This window comes from Adiantum capillus-veneris, chromosome 29 (genome assembly GCF_014529385.1).
Source record: "Adiantum capillus-veneris isolate H3 chromosome 29, ASM1452938v2, whole genome shotgun sequence".
NCBI lineage: Eukaryota > Viridiplantae > Streptophyta > Polypodiopsida > Polypodiales > Pteridaceae > Adiantum > Adiantum capillus-veneris.
The window spans coordinates 35980125-35994319 of NC_140959.1; positions in this window are offsets into that span (position 1 = coordinate 35980125).

Below are 14195 nucleotides of genomic sequence, written 5' to 3' on the forward strand. Positions count from 1 at the left end.
AGTGATATTAGGGTTTTGGCTAAGCATTTTCTTTGGAATCCATATCTGCTTGGTTACCTTGGTTTTGGGTTGCACCATCTGCTTTGTTGGAATCTGGTTGTCACATTGTGTCTTTCCCGCCATGGCTTTTCTATCCTTCCGCAACCATACTTGTTTACCTTGTTTTGGTAGCCTAGATTTTTGCAGTGTAGCCGGTGATTTCGGCTGTCTGTGATGAGCATGGTTGGCCTTTACCTGGTTGTTTGTCCCAGGTTTCATGTTGATCTTTGGTGGTATGTGTTCTTTTGTTTTTGTTGCTAGTGATTGCATGGCTTGCATTTGATCCTGATGGTCCTTTTGAGCAAAAGCTATCACCTGCTGCTCGTGTTCGTTCTGGATTTTGACCGCCTGTGCTTTCCAGTCTATTTGGACATTGTATGCTTTTTGCCAAGGTTTCCCTAGCATCATTGGTTGTTGTGTGCTTTCATCTGTCACCACATAGAATTTGTGTGGGTAAATATATTGATGTAACTGTATATGCAATATAATCCACCCTAATGTTTTCAATGGATGTGATGTGCTACTTTCCAGCACTTGGGGAGTAGGATGAAGTTGATCTGTGACTTGGAGTTGTTGGTATAATCCATAGGAGATCAAATTTGCTTGAGCACCCGAATCGAGCAAGGCTGGTGATTCAACTTGATTGTTGCCCACCTTGACTGTAATTATTGGCTCTACTGTGTCCTCTTCCAAGTTCATCAGTCGAATGTCATTGATTCTCAATGGTGGTTTACATTGTTGTTGTTGTCACAGAAGCTGTCTTTTTGCAATGCGTTCTTGTGCTTCGGTTTGAGATTCCTCCCATACTCTCTCTTTTTCCTTCATTCTTTTCTTTCCTTGATGAATTTGTTGGAGCATCTCCTGTGTGAGTGGTAGGTGATATCTCCTTAGTCGACACCCACTAATCCAGTTTGGAATTTCTTCACCTACTAATGTAGCAAGCTTGACAGCCCCACTTTGTGATAGATCATGAATCACAAATGGTCCCATCCCTCGCTTTTTCAGTTTCTTGGCATGTTGCTTCAAGGTATAAACAAGTACGTAATCACTTGTTTTAAACTCTTTGGTACGCACATGTTTGTCGAAAAATTCCTTTTGTCTTCTCTTTTTAGCATAGATCGAAGCGACAGCTCGTAAGCGGAGTTCATCTAGCTTTTCAAGATCATTAATTCGTGAAGAGAGTTCATGCCCTGTCCAATCCAAGCTTGTTGCTACTCGTAGAGTTGGGATTAAAAACTCTATGAGTAGTATAGCATTTAGCCCAAACACCATGTTGTATGGTGTTGTTCCTATTGAGGTTTTGTAAGCTACCCTGTATGCCCATAGTGTTGAGTGTAGCTGCCGATCCCAATCGGTCCTTGAATGTGACACTATTTTAGTGAGAACCGTGCATAGTGTTTTATTTGTGGCCTCCGCTTGCCCATTGGCCTGTGGATGGTATGGTGCTAATTTTCTATGTATGACCATGAAATCCTCTAGTAGATATTCAATGACTTCATTGAGGAAGTGTGTTCCACGGTCACTGACAATTTCTATTGGTAACTCGTAACGTACAAAAACATTCTCATACAAAAATTGAGCTGTGGTGCATGCATCAGCTTTTTGTGTTGCTTTGGCTTCGACCCATTTTGTGAGATAATCTGTAGCCACAATGATATATTGGGTATGGGTGCGATATGCAGGGGGTGATATAGGTCCCACAAAATCAATGCCCCACTTTGCAAATGCCCTTGCTCCCATCATTGGCCTTAATGGCATCTCATCTCTTTTGATTGAGACCTTGGTGCGTTGACATGCATCACAACGTTTGACAAACTCCTCGGTATCCATGTGCAATGTAGGCCACCAAATTCCTGCGGTTAAGACAAGGTTTGTTGTCTTATCGCCCGAAAAATGGCCTCCACTTACTCCGCTATGTGCATGTTCTAGAATCAGCACGTATTCGCTTTCACTTGCACAGATTCTAAGTTGGTTGTCCTTTCCCCATTTATAGAGTTGATTTCCAATTAGCTGAAAGTCACGAGCTTCTAGCTCTGTAGCTTTCTCCCGTGCTCTTGTAGTGTTCTTAGGGAACGTTCTGGTGGTTAGGAAGTCAATGATATATTGATTCCATGCAGGTGCTATGTTCACTCGAAACAAAGTTGTGTGATCCACTGGTCGTTTGGCACTACATACTGTACAATTGGTAACATAAGAATGTGTATCCGCATACATAGTTGGCCAATAAACCCCTAATTGTTTCAGTCTTTGGTGTGTTTTCACTGTCGAACAATGAAATGCACAACCCTGGACATGAGCCTCTTCCAGGTAGCACTCGAGTTCTTCCGGATTTATACATAATCGTAGGATTAGGTCAGATTCAAGATGATACAGTCATCCTGCTATCAACTAAAAGTTTTTTGTTTGTCGAATTGTTCGTTGTTTGGATCTACATCCTGTATTATCAAACTCACTTCCAAAGGAGAGAATGCTAACTATTTCCTGAGACCATTTGGGTACCATTTCAATGTTGAAAAGATAAGCATCTGGTATGTCATCATCTACCCCTTGAGGAGCTTCCCCGTTGTGTATTCTTGAAAGATGATCAGCTCGCAGATGAGTTTTCCCCTTTTTGACCACCACTGTGAAGTCAAATTCTAGCAATATAATAAACTAGCGTACCATTCTCTCTGTATTGCAAGATTTATTTACTAGGTATAAAAGAGCTTGATGATCCGTGAAGAACACAAATTTGTTTGCAAGAAAATAATGCCGAAATTTCTTTACAGCATAAATCATTCCTAACCCTTCCCTCTCGGTGGTTGTGTAGTTCTTTTCTGCACTGTTTAACTGTCGGCTCGCATAGCAAAGTGGAAAATCCATTGTTCCGTCTCTAGGTTGAGCTAGAATGCTTCCAATGGCATATGCCGAAGCATCAATGTGCACATGGAATATCTTGTCCCAATCTGGTGCCTTTAGCACAAGTGCGGATATAAGGTTTTCTTTCAGCCTTTGGAATGAAGTCTCACACTCATTGGTCCATTCGAAATTGACTAGCAAACGATACAGAGGTTGTGTGATGACCGCATACATGTAAATGAATCTTTGATAATATCCACAGTGCCCCATAAAGGATTGCACTTGTTTTGCATTAGTAGGCGTGGGCAGGTCTACAATGACTTTGACTTTGTCCAGGTCTGTGGTTATGCCGTTTTTTGAGACAATGTATCCTAAGATTCGTCCTTGCTTAACCATAAATACACACTTTTTTCGGGTTTAGACAGATTCGATATGTTCTGCACTTTTCAAAGACCTTTTGCAAATGGTCGATATGTTCCTCTCGCAGAAGAGAGTGTACACACAGGTCATCCATGTATATTTCTAAGAATATTCTTAGGTATTCCTTGAAAGCGTGAGTCATTAACCTCTGGAAGTGGCTGGTGCATTTGTTAATTCAAATGGCATAACTCGATATGCATAAATCTCCCATTCTGTGGCAAAAGCTGTTTTGTGTTGATCCTCCCTTGCTATTGCCAATTGGTTGTATCCTGAAAACCCATCCAAAAAGGAATAAGCCCGTTTCCCGTCCACTCGCTCAAGGACATGTTCTGTAATTGGCAAGGGATAATTATCCCTTATGGTTGCCGCATTCACCTTTTTGAGGTTTACACACACTCGCAGTTTTCCATTCTTCTTGGGAACGACCACAATAGGTGAAACCTAATCTGTATTCTCAATTTCATAGATGAACTCTGCGTCCATCAGCCTATCAATCTCTTCTTTGATTCGTTTGGCAAATGTGTCATTATATGTATAAGGACGTTGTTTGCTAGGTTTTGCATCCGATTTTAAAGGAATTGTATGTTGGCATATCAATGGATCAACTCCTTTAAGGTCTTTATAGAACCAAGCAAACACATCTTTATATTTCGTGAGAAGTTGTGTTAGTTGTGCTTCCTCCTCAGGATCTAAATCATTAGCTATATAGACCGGCTGGGGCTTTTCACCTGGTTCTGCGAGGTCTATTCTTTTTGCATTTTCAGGCCCATCGTAAGATTCTTGGTTGGTTCTCTCCCGGATTGGTGGTGTCATGATGATTTTTCTATCCTGGATAGCAAATTTCCTATAGTGTGGTGGTACGTTCATGTTGCCCTTTCCTGACTCCCCTTTACCATCACTATCCTCTTCAGTAGTCCATATCTCCCTCAAAGACCGTTTCAGTTCTTGGTATTTCTGTTTACGCTCCAGTTTGGTCCACTCTTGGTCTTTTGTTGGTTCTTTTTTTGACTTTTCAAATTTTTGTGATTTTGTTTCAGCCCTAGCTTTTCTTTCCTGTTTTATTTCTTCTCGCGTTCGTTCTTTTCGATTTTTTGAGAATTTCCCTGATATTTGATCTTTCACACAATCCTCTACTTTTACAAGCATCAAATAGTGAGTTTTACCTTTTATCTTGGGCATCAGGTTCTCTCTCACTTTATTTCCGGCTCTTTTCTTCCTATAGCGTTCTTGGCGTCTAGGGTGTTGATTAGCAAAATCATAAAACTTGATATTCTCGGCTTCATTCCCACGCTCACTGGAGGTGTCCGAACACTCATTATCTGCCTCATCATTTACTTCCAGTTGTTCAGAAGAGTTGTAAAACTCTTCTTGTTCTGGAGATACTACCGTCTCTTTTTCTGGCACCACGCTTACCATGTAATAGGGTAGCACATCGTAACCATCCTTATCGCAAAATTTTATTGTTGGACTGTCGGTAATGGTACAGACATCTAATGTCGCCAGTATGTGTTCCCATTCTAGAGGCTCCAAGGCATCTTCAGGGAATGGTTCCGGAATATACTCTTTGTCCTCAATTGCTCTCTCTAAGACGCATTCCTCTTTCCTTAAGCTTCCACAATGTGAAGCTCCGCACATCCATAGCTCTTTTGGTTGCCCCAACCATGCTGGTAGCTCTGATCCTGCTATTGTAGCCGAATCAAACTCTTCCACCGGTGTTTGGTTTACATCTTTGTAACTATGGTCTTTCAGCTGTATTTTAGTTGTCGTCTCGCCATGTCTGAGGTATATGTGGTCATAACCCCAATGTTGGACCATCTTCAGTTGTCGCATGAATGGTCGTCCCAAGATTATCTCATAATTGTTCTTTTTGTCGAAATCGACTATTGCAAATGTATGCTCATACTCGATCCCGCACGAAGTGACAATTACTTTTTCCAAGAGTCCGAGAGGCTTTTCCATGAAACCATCTGTCAATTGCATCTTCATTCTGGTAGCCCTCAGAGCTGGTTTTCCCCATTTTTTCCAGATTTCCTTGGTGGCGATAGCAACTCCAGCTCCACTTTCAAGAATAGCTTTGGAAACTACTCCTTGGAATTCTACAGGTAGCGTCGTGTTTCCGTCTTCTCCCTCACAATATTCTCCAACCTTATTCAATGGTACCGGCCTAGTGTTTAGGTTAGGTCTGTCCAATTCCCTGATTCCTTCTTGTAGTTTCAAGGTGGGGTCCTTCACTCCAAATTTTTCTAGGCATTTTCCTACTGTGGTCCACATGTTTGGCCTTAGCCTTAGGAGTTCTGCTAACGTGATTGTGCATGCCACTGGGGTGGATAACAGCTCAATCAATCCTTGTGAATCCATCACCTTGTTAGACGAAAGTCTTTGAGATGGGATTGCTCTCACTTCCAACTTAGCTTCATATTCTCCTAGGTAAGAGGGTAAGGTTCTCAAAGAGTCTGGTTGGCTGTTCCTCGAACTAATAGATCCTTGGTCTCCCCCTTGTGAATGTATCTCAAAGTTTATTTGTGATCTTGCCTCAAATTCTTTAATAGGAGGTAGGATCACATTCTTTTCTTTTCTCGTGCTATTCATGTGGTCATTTATCCTATTAGCCTCGTTGGCCTCTCGGATTTGTTTCCACAGATCATCTAGACCATTACCGTCCTTTCCTATTTCTACCAATATTTTAGGATGGACCCCGTCACTTGCCTCATCGGTGGTATTGGGCACTATGATAGGCTCTCCCCTGGATTCATATTTATTACTGAGTCTTTCTTTTGTTTCCTCATGTTTCTCCAATGTTGGTTGGATAGGGGTTGAAGCTGGTGTGTCATGGCAATTTGCCGGTTTTCCCAACGGGTCTTCCATCAATGATTGAGCCGTCTCGATCATCTTTTTACACATATCCAACCTTTGTTTTTCTATTTTCGCATATGGATATGTCATCCACCTTTGCTCTTGGGTCTGGTTTTTTTTAAGTCGAGCTTCATAGGCTTTTAGAAGCGCATCCTGCTACTCGTTTACCTTATCTACCAGTACAGATCCTCCTGATCCTGCACTTTTAAGCTCAGCTAATTCCTTTGGTGCTATGGCTACTGTGGTGTGTGAGCTTAGGCTAGCTAGATCTTCTAACCGCTCCAACCTGTTCTTTGTATGTTTCAACTCATCGGATAGGGCTGTTTGCTCTCGCTCTTTCCTGGCTTTCCTACGCGCCTTTCTTGCCTTCCAAGTGCTTCTCGGATTTTTCGTTTCTGAACTTTGGGCATCTGTTTTTGGTTCTTCTATTATGGGTTTGTTCGTCCTTCTTTGGGCTTGGGCCCGTGTCACCGCCTGAACAGGTATGACTATTTCATTTTCTAATACTGCACTGGTGGGTACTGTTTCCAACAGGTTCAAGGTGGCTTTTTCTCCTTTACTCGGGTTTTTAGGGCAATCAGGAATCAAATGAGTAATCCCACATTTTGGGCAATACGCATTGACTCTAATGATTTCATCATGGGGACAGTCTCTCAGCCAATGGTCTCCGCCACAATTGTAACAGGGGCCCTTGGGTTGTTGAGGTGCTCCTTGAGCTCCTTGTTGCTGGTAAGTCTGTCTCTGTCCGCCCATGCCTCCATTGGCTATGAACAACAATGTTCGTTCATCTAAGCTATATCTTCCTTCTCTTGCGGCCTGTGCAGCAGTTGGAGGTCCTTGATTCCCTATCATGCTCCATGGATCTGGTGTCGAGGGTTCTTCCAATGGATAATAGACAGGATTTTCCGCATATCCGTTGGGGTCCTCATAATATGCATGCATAGGCACCAAAGACTTTTCTTCTGATTCAGTTACCGTTGGGGTGTATCTTACACCAATTGGTCGTAATCCTGGTAGGGGTGGTTGTTGCCCCAACACCGGTTGTGGTCTCTCTACACCTACAGGTCCTGGTAAGTTGCCTGCTTGATATCTAGGCATAGGTGGAACTTGAGGGGAAGCTACAGGAGCTTGGGGAGCATAAGGTCTCTCCCTCACATATCCCTTGTTATAGTAACATTCCTCGGTCCCATGGTTTGTCCATTTTTGTTCAATAGCACACCACTTGGGCTGTTTAGCCTGGGGTTTGGCGTACAAGTTGATCTTTTTTAGCACTTCATCTACGAGCTGCTCCTGGTTTACCGCTATTTCTCCTTTCAGTGTTGTCTTGGAGGACTTGCTCCCACTTTGCTATGAAGATGAATCGTCATCAAGGTCCTTGAACTCCCCTTCTTTGTAAACAACACAATTGTCCACAAGGTACAAAGCTTCCTTAGTCAACTCATTCAATGTAGTGCTCCTCTTCATATGTAAGTCTTTCTGGAGATCTGCATTTCTTAGTCCTTGGATGAATATCAGCATAAGTCTGGACTGAGTTGGCAGTTCTTCAACAGGACAGAACTTAACATATCTCTTTAGTCTTAGGGCTGCCTTCCGTACAGATTCTCCATCTTTTTGTTTGAATTTATGGATTTGTGAGACGGTATTATGAGCTATTCCCCTTTGAGAGAATTCCTCAATAAACTCGTTAAACACTTCCTCCATCGACTCAAAGTCTCTACGCTCCACAGAGTCAAACCAAGTTGCAGCATCATCCTCTAGGGTTAGTCCAAACCCTGCGAATTGGGTAGGAAATTCTAACACCTCTTCGGCTCTAATCACATGTACAAAGGCTGCTACATGATCTCTTGGGTCTCTGTTTCCTGTGTATTTCCTGTTTACCCATTTTTGCACTTGAGAAGGTCTAATTCTGCGATGGTCTACAAACCTCATCATTGGATCACCCCTTCCAAGTCTATACCCCTCCTCAGGCCTTCTGTAATAGGCTGGTTCCTCGCCCAACGGTGCTCCTAAGACATAATTTCTAACGGTTCTCGCCGGAGGTGGTCCTTCTCTTAGAACTCGTTCCATGGGTGGTCCTCCAACCTTGGTCGACCCTTGTGTCTTTGGCTTACTCTCCGCTTGATACCTTGAATAGTGTGGGGGTTCTTGCAAATCCCTGAGCCCTCGTGCAACTGGATAACCCTCTCGATTTTGGTCTGGTTCCATTATTGCACTTTGTCGAAGCCATGCCTGCAATGATGGCTGGTTTGCTAGTTGTTCTTGGTTGGTGAATGCTTATGGTATGGTGGAATGTGATGTAGCGTCATACTCATCTGAAAACGGCTTCGTTGACTTTCTTGGGGTATGGGCGGATCTCGGGATTTCCTCAGGGGCGTATGTTGATGCTCCTGGACCTGTTGCTCTTTCTACTTCTGCTGGAAGAATACGTTGGTATTCTTGCCCATATCTATCAACAAAAACTATGCCCTTCCCCGTAGCAGTTTCATAAGAGAATAAGTAAAGAACCTTGTCTTTTCTTAGTTCGTCTATGTATGGTTCTTTACTGCGAAAGTAAGAGACAATACCCTCGCTCTCGTGTTTGTAGATTCCCACATTCTCGTTATAAGTTGGAACCCTGATTGTTTTCTTATCATACATGAAAATAGCTCCGTGCCGATCAATGTTTGGTGGCGGCTCTTGAGTTTCTGAAACCATTTTCCCTTTAGCCACGTTGTCTCCATATTTGTTGTAATCTTGAGGGTTGCTAACTATTAAATAGTGGTTCCCCTTTTTGTCTCGGAATCTATCTCCATCATCATACACGTGGATTATCTCCAATCTTTGTGCTGGCTTCTCTTCAATGCAAATGCACTTGCGACCTCGATAGTCATAATAGACTAGGGCTCCTCTTGAGTTTGTTCCCTCCAAGAAGATCACCGTAAGCCTGGAATCATTCAAAGGATTTTGGGAGGTACTTCCTCCTCGCATAGGTCCATCATAGGTGAAACCTCCTGGCTGTTGGCTACCCATCATGAAGAAATATTTGTCTGAAGAAGTGTCAGTATCACTACCTTCCTCAATAATCGGTGCTAGCGGATCTAACCTTGCCTGAGTTACACTCTCTTCGGTGGACACTACACTACCTTGGTCACCTGCCACCTTCTGGTCTCTAACAATGTATCTTCCTGATCTCAAATTCATCAAACTTATCAATGCAACTTATCACAAGTTCAACCACTAACCTGGCAATGGATCAGTTTCTGCACAACTTCTTGCTTTGCTGCCAAATAGACCTGTACACAAGAGTTTTAATTTTGGTAATTGAATCACAGCTCTTATCTGCTAGAGGTTATCTTAGTAATGATTGGTATAACTGGAGAGTTAATCTCAACCACTACTGTATTTTATACACTATTGATGTTCCGGATTAGGTTGCTAACCTGAAACAGTACTTTTCTTTGATGTTGGCCAATTTAAGCGAAAAAGCTTGAATTCAGTCTTTGCTTTGTCAAATGGGCAACCAAGGTCCAAATTTACTTCTGAAAGGAGTTCTGGAACCCGTAAGCCAAATAGAACCTCACTGTCTAGGCCAGGTCAAATTTTCCCTGCAGAATGCCCCAATAGACATCCTACGCGTAGGATGTCTCCTGCTGCATTTTGCTTGGATTTCTGCATTGTATTTTCCCCTCGTTGTGCTGAGCTTACAATTGTTTTTACTTTTTTGATTTGGACTTCTAGAAGCTGGTCAATGAGTCAAAAATCTGTTCCGACGGCCTGGTGATGGTGTTTATCAGTCTAATCAACTCCAAATTGGACCAAAATTGACTAGCAGGGTTGCCTTAGGCTATATAACACCTTACAATGCTCAAAGTCTAATTATGGCTTAATTTTCTTGCATTAGACATCCTACGCGTAGGATGTCTTTTTTATCTGAATGGATTTAAACTCAAGACTTAAGCTCTCCTTGAGCTGATGATCACCTTGGTATACTCAGATTTCAGTTTGGAGTCCCAAATCACTCAGAAGACATACTACGCGTAGGATGTCTATTTGGTCTGTTTGACCCCAGATTTGTTCCACAGCTTCCCCCTGATGTCAGTATCCCAGTGGTATACTTAGATCTTGATTTGGATGTCAAAAGTCCTAAACTTCAACTGTTTTTGCTTTTTCAGTCAAAAGTGCTAAAGTCCACTTTGAACCCAATTTTCTTACCCAACTGAGGTGAAACCCCTTTCAGTCACTCAATATATCATGAAAGACACACTCATGCAGCCATCTTATGGTTTTGGTTTCAAGTTGATGTTTTGGCCCTAATTGGGTAGGATGTCTAGCAATTTCAGTCTATTTGGACTTATCCTGTCAAGAGATGGCCAAGTTTCCACTTTCCAGTTGAAATTAGGGTAAACCCTACCTTCAGAACACACTGGTCAACTAAAAATCCCAAAATCCCTCCCAGATTGGCCTGTAGATATCCTACGCGTAGGATGTCTCCTGGCTTAAAATTAAAGTTTTTTTCTGACAGAAATGCTCCTGGTGCTCTGTAGGCCTATCAGAAACACTCACAGGAACTTTTGGATTTCAATTAGGCTTTCAACCACACTTTTGCGTCTTTTTGCGTCTTTTACAAACTTGTAATGATTCTACCAAGCAAGTATACATGCATGAAATGCTCTAGATCTGAATCATGATATTCTACTTACTCTACTCCTACCTACCATGAGGAAATGGTGATAATGGTTTTTTTGGTTGCTTTTTTGGCCTCTCCGGACTCTCAAGCTCTACTCTCACCGCTTCTACCACTCTCACTTCTACTCTAGACTCAACTACTACCTAAGTCTACCTAAGTCTACCTCCTCTACCTAAGTCGAAGGATCTAGGCCATACACACGCTTCCTAGACTCCCTCTAAGACCTAGAGAGTCCTCCACCCTCTGATCCTATCTAAATGTAAAGCGAGACTCTTGGCAAGCCAAAAATCCCAATCCTCAAGGATTAGTCTCGGTCACTTACCTAAGGTTTTTGTCCCAGGCAGTGGCGCCAATGTTGGACGGGTACGCCGCGATGGACGTCAGCACAGCGAGAACTCACCTAACAAGTAATGTCAGCTAAGGACTAGATTCGACCCGCAGGCGCGTGGAAGCAAGCATAAGGTGTCAACCTACACTCGACCGACTCCTAACTAATTCCTACAGAGGCTCCTACCACTTGTCTAAGTCACAGTCTTCAAGAGAACAAAAGAGGATGCTTCCTAGAACGCTTGCTAGAGCCGAATACCGATCAAACACTTCCGAAACACCATAGAACTTGAAGGAGACCCTACTAATACCTATAGGCCACTCTCCCTAAGGTCTGTGCACCAAAATCACGACCCAAAACACCCGGTGCAGAAATACGCAGGATGTCTTGCCAAAATCTGCAGGTCTTTGTTTCCGAAATATGAAGTGCCTAATGTGTAGTTCTACTCAATGTGAACGCGTGGATATGCTGCAATGCAAAATCGGACAACGTATGCTCACCCAAACAAACGATGAAGCTCGTAGAAGGAGCTCCCAAAGCCGGACCGTATGCGCGCAATGTTGGTATCGGCTCGTAGCTCTAGTCGGGGGCAACACGCTGCACTTCTCCGCACTGGATTCCGACCACCGTAGCACACGTAGCGTCAAGACAAAGCTCACACTCTCTCTCACGTACACAGTAGGCTCACTCACAAACTTAAACTTGTTTAAAATGACAAAAGGTTTTTCATTAAGGTCAAAAAGTGATATATATACCTTACAACTTCTCAAACCCTAAAGTTTCAAAATCATCCATCTACTCCATCTAACTATCAAAACTAGGATACAATCTGGAAACTTCTGTAAGTCCCAATATTTACAAGGTGAAAAACCGGGTTTTCCTCAATGAATGACTAATTACAAAAAAAAAAAATCCGCCGAGTAGTTAGATGCCGTGGGGTGTGTCCAGCTTCTAACAAGGGGAATCCACATTTCTTGGATCCATATGGTGAGCTTCTCCAGGTCTTGTCTTAGAAAAACCAAGAAAACCATGAAGAGGCATCCACACTTCTTGGATGTGCAAAGTTGTAACGCTCTTGGCCCTTTTTTTCATGCATCACCCCATTGATGGAACACAAATTTTCATTCTATTTTTGTTGCCCCATTTAGTCTAATCAATCTATCTTTGTGGTTGAAAACTACACTATGTAGTGTTTTTGAACATCAACAAACCTCATTGTGTGCTGCTTAATACACAGTTCACTCTTGCTAGCACTCTTACTCCTATCATGTAAACCCAAGCACTGTGTCACATCTCCCATCCGCCTAATTTTAGCCCAAGAGAAAAGATCAAGGACCTCCTTTGAAAAATCAAGTGAAATACCATGCGTCCTAATGTTAGTGCACCATGTAGATGCGATCGGTATCTTGGTTGTGGTCCAATAAAGACATCCACTTGTGTGGCATGAAAACGGAATCCTTTCCCAATCATCTATGCATAAAATCCTTTTTTTAGTGCTATTGACAAGATATAGAGGACCATATTCATAGGTGATCGTGTACAATGATGCTTGGATTCTTTCCAATTTTTCAGCTCCAAGAGGCCTTGTTTGTCCACTACTTTGAGAGAATCTATGGTCGGTCCTTGCATTTTTGGTATGGAAGCAATTATTAAGATGTATGCTTGTCTATCAAAGGCAAGAAACTTATCAATAGTGAGTAGTCTACAAGGTCTCATACCCCATGCACATGTACCATATTTCCCTCGCAGACAACACAAAACCAAAACGTACTATTGACTTTCATTGGACTTGCACCTTGGATGTCTTGGCCTAAGTATACCTTACTTTCTAGATGGGCTACACTCATTGCTTGTTATTCATTTTCCAAACATTGGTAAAAATACGATTTTCTATCATGTGTGACGCAAAGGATGGGTTCAATCTTCCCATTGAAGTAAAAGCCACATGGTCATTAAGCTGAAGTGGAAAAAAATGATTTCCTAGAAAAAAACTCAAACATTTTTGGACCTGTCATCCATGTGCGCGGCCTCTCATCCCAGATTAAGAACAACTCCAATACCTTTGCAGTGTGCATCACATGTAAGGCTTGATCACAAGACCTCACGACATAGAAGCAGTTTAATATAACAACTGGGTCCCTTGTGCTTGCTTTTCTAACAGTTTTACAAAGAAAACCTTGTGCAAAGTGTGAATGAGAGAGAGAGAGAGAGAGAGAGAGAGGAGTCAAAAGGTTTTTTTTAGTGAATGAAATACTACCAAGTATATTGCCGTGTATATTGCCTCACATATTACTGTGCATATCACCACGTACAAATTTCAAAAAGGAACACAGCTAGGTATGCCACATATTTTGCAGCGTGCCTTACTCTTGTACTTCTACCGCAATGGCACCTGCAACCATATTCTCTCTTTCTCTCCCTCTCAAAGCTCACACTACTCTCTCCTTCTCTCCCTCTCAAACTTGACATAAATTAATGTTTAAGTAGAGAGAAAGAGAGAGAGATAAAAATCTAAAAATTACACATTAAACATCACACCTATACATTAAAATTATTGCATGTTTAATGTTAAATTAGAGTGAATTGATGTGTGAAAGATGTGTATGTGTAGTTAGAAAGAGAAAAATAGAGGCAAAAGGCAAAAAATGTTAAACATAAGGTGTTAAACATTACAAAATAAAAAATAAAAAAGTGATAAGTTAGCATATGATAAATTGAACATTAAAAAGGTGTTTAGAGAGAAATTAGAGAGAGAAACAATGTCAATTTTGTGTATGTTAAATTAGAGAGAGAGAGAGAGAGAGAGAGAGAGAGAGAGAAGACATAAGAGAGATAAGAGAGAGAAAAAAGTGTTTAAATAGTGTAGAGTAGAATTGAGTGTGTGAGAGAGAGAGAGAGAGAGAGAGATAGTTCTATTATCGTCCTCGGAGGTTAGATATGACCTATAGGACTAAATGAACGTATCACGTGGTGTGAGTGGAGGTCATAAGTGACTCTTGATGCTCAAAAATGGCTGAAATGAGGGTCGCAATAGAGAGTCCACATCGTGGC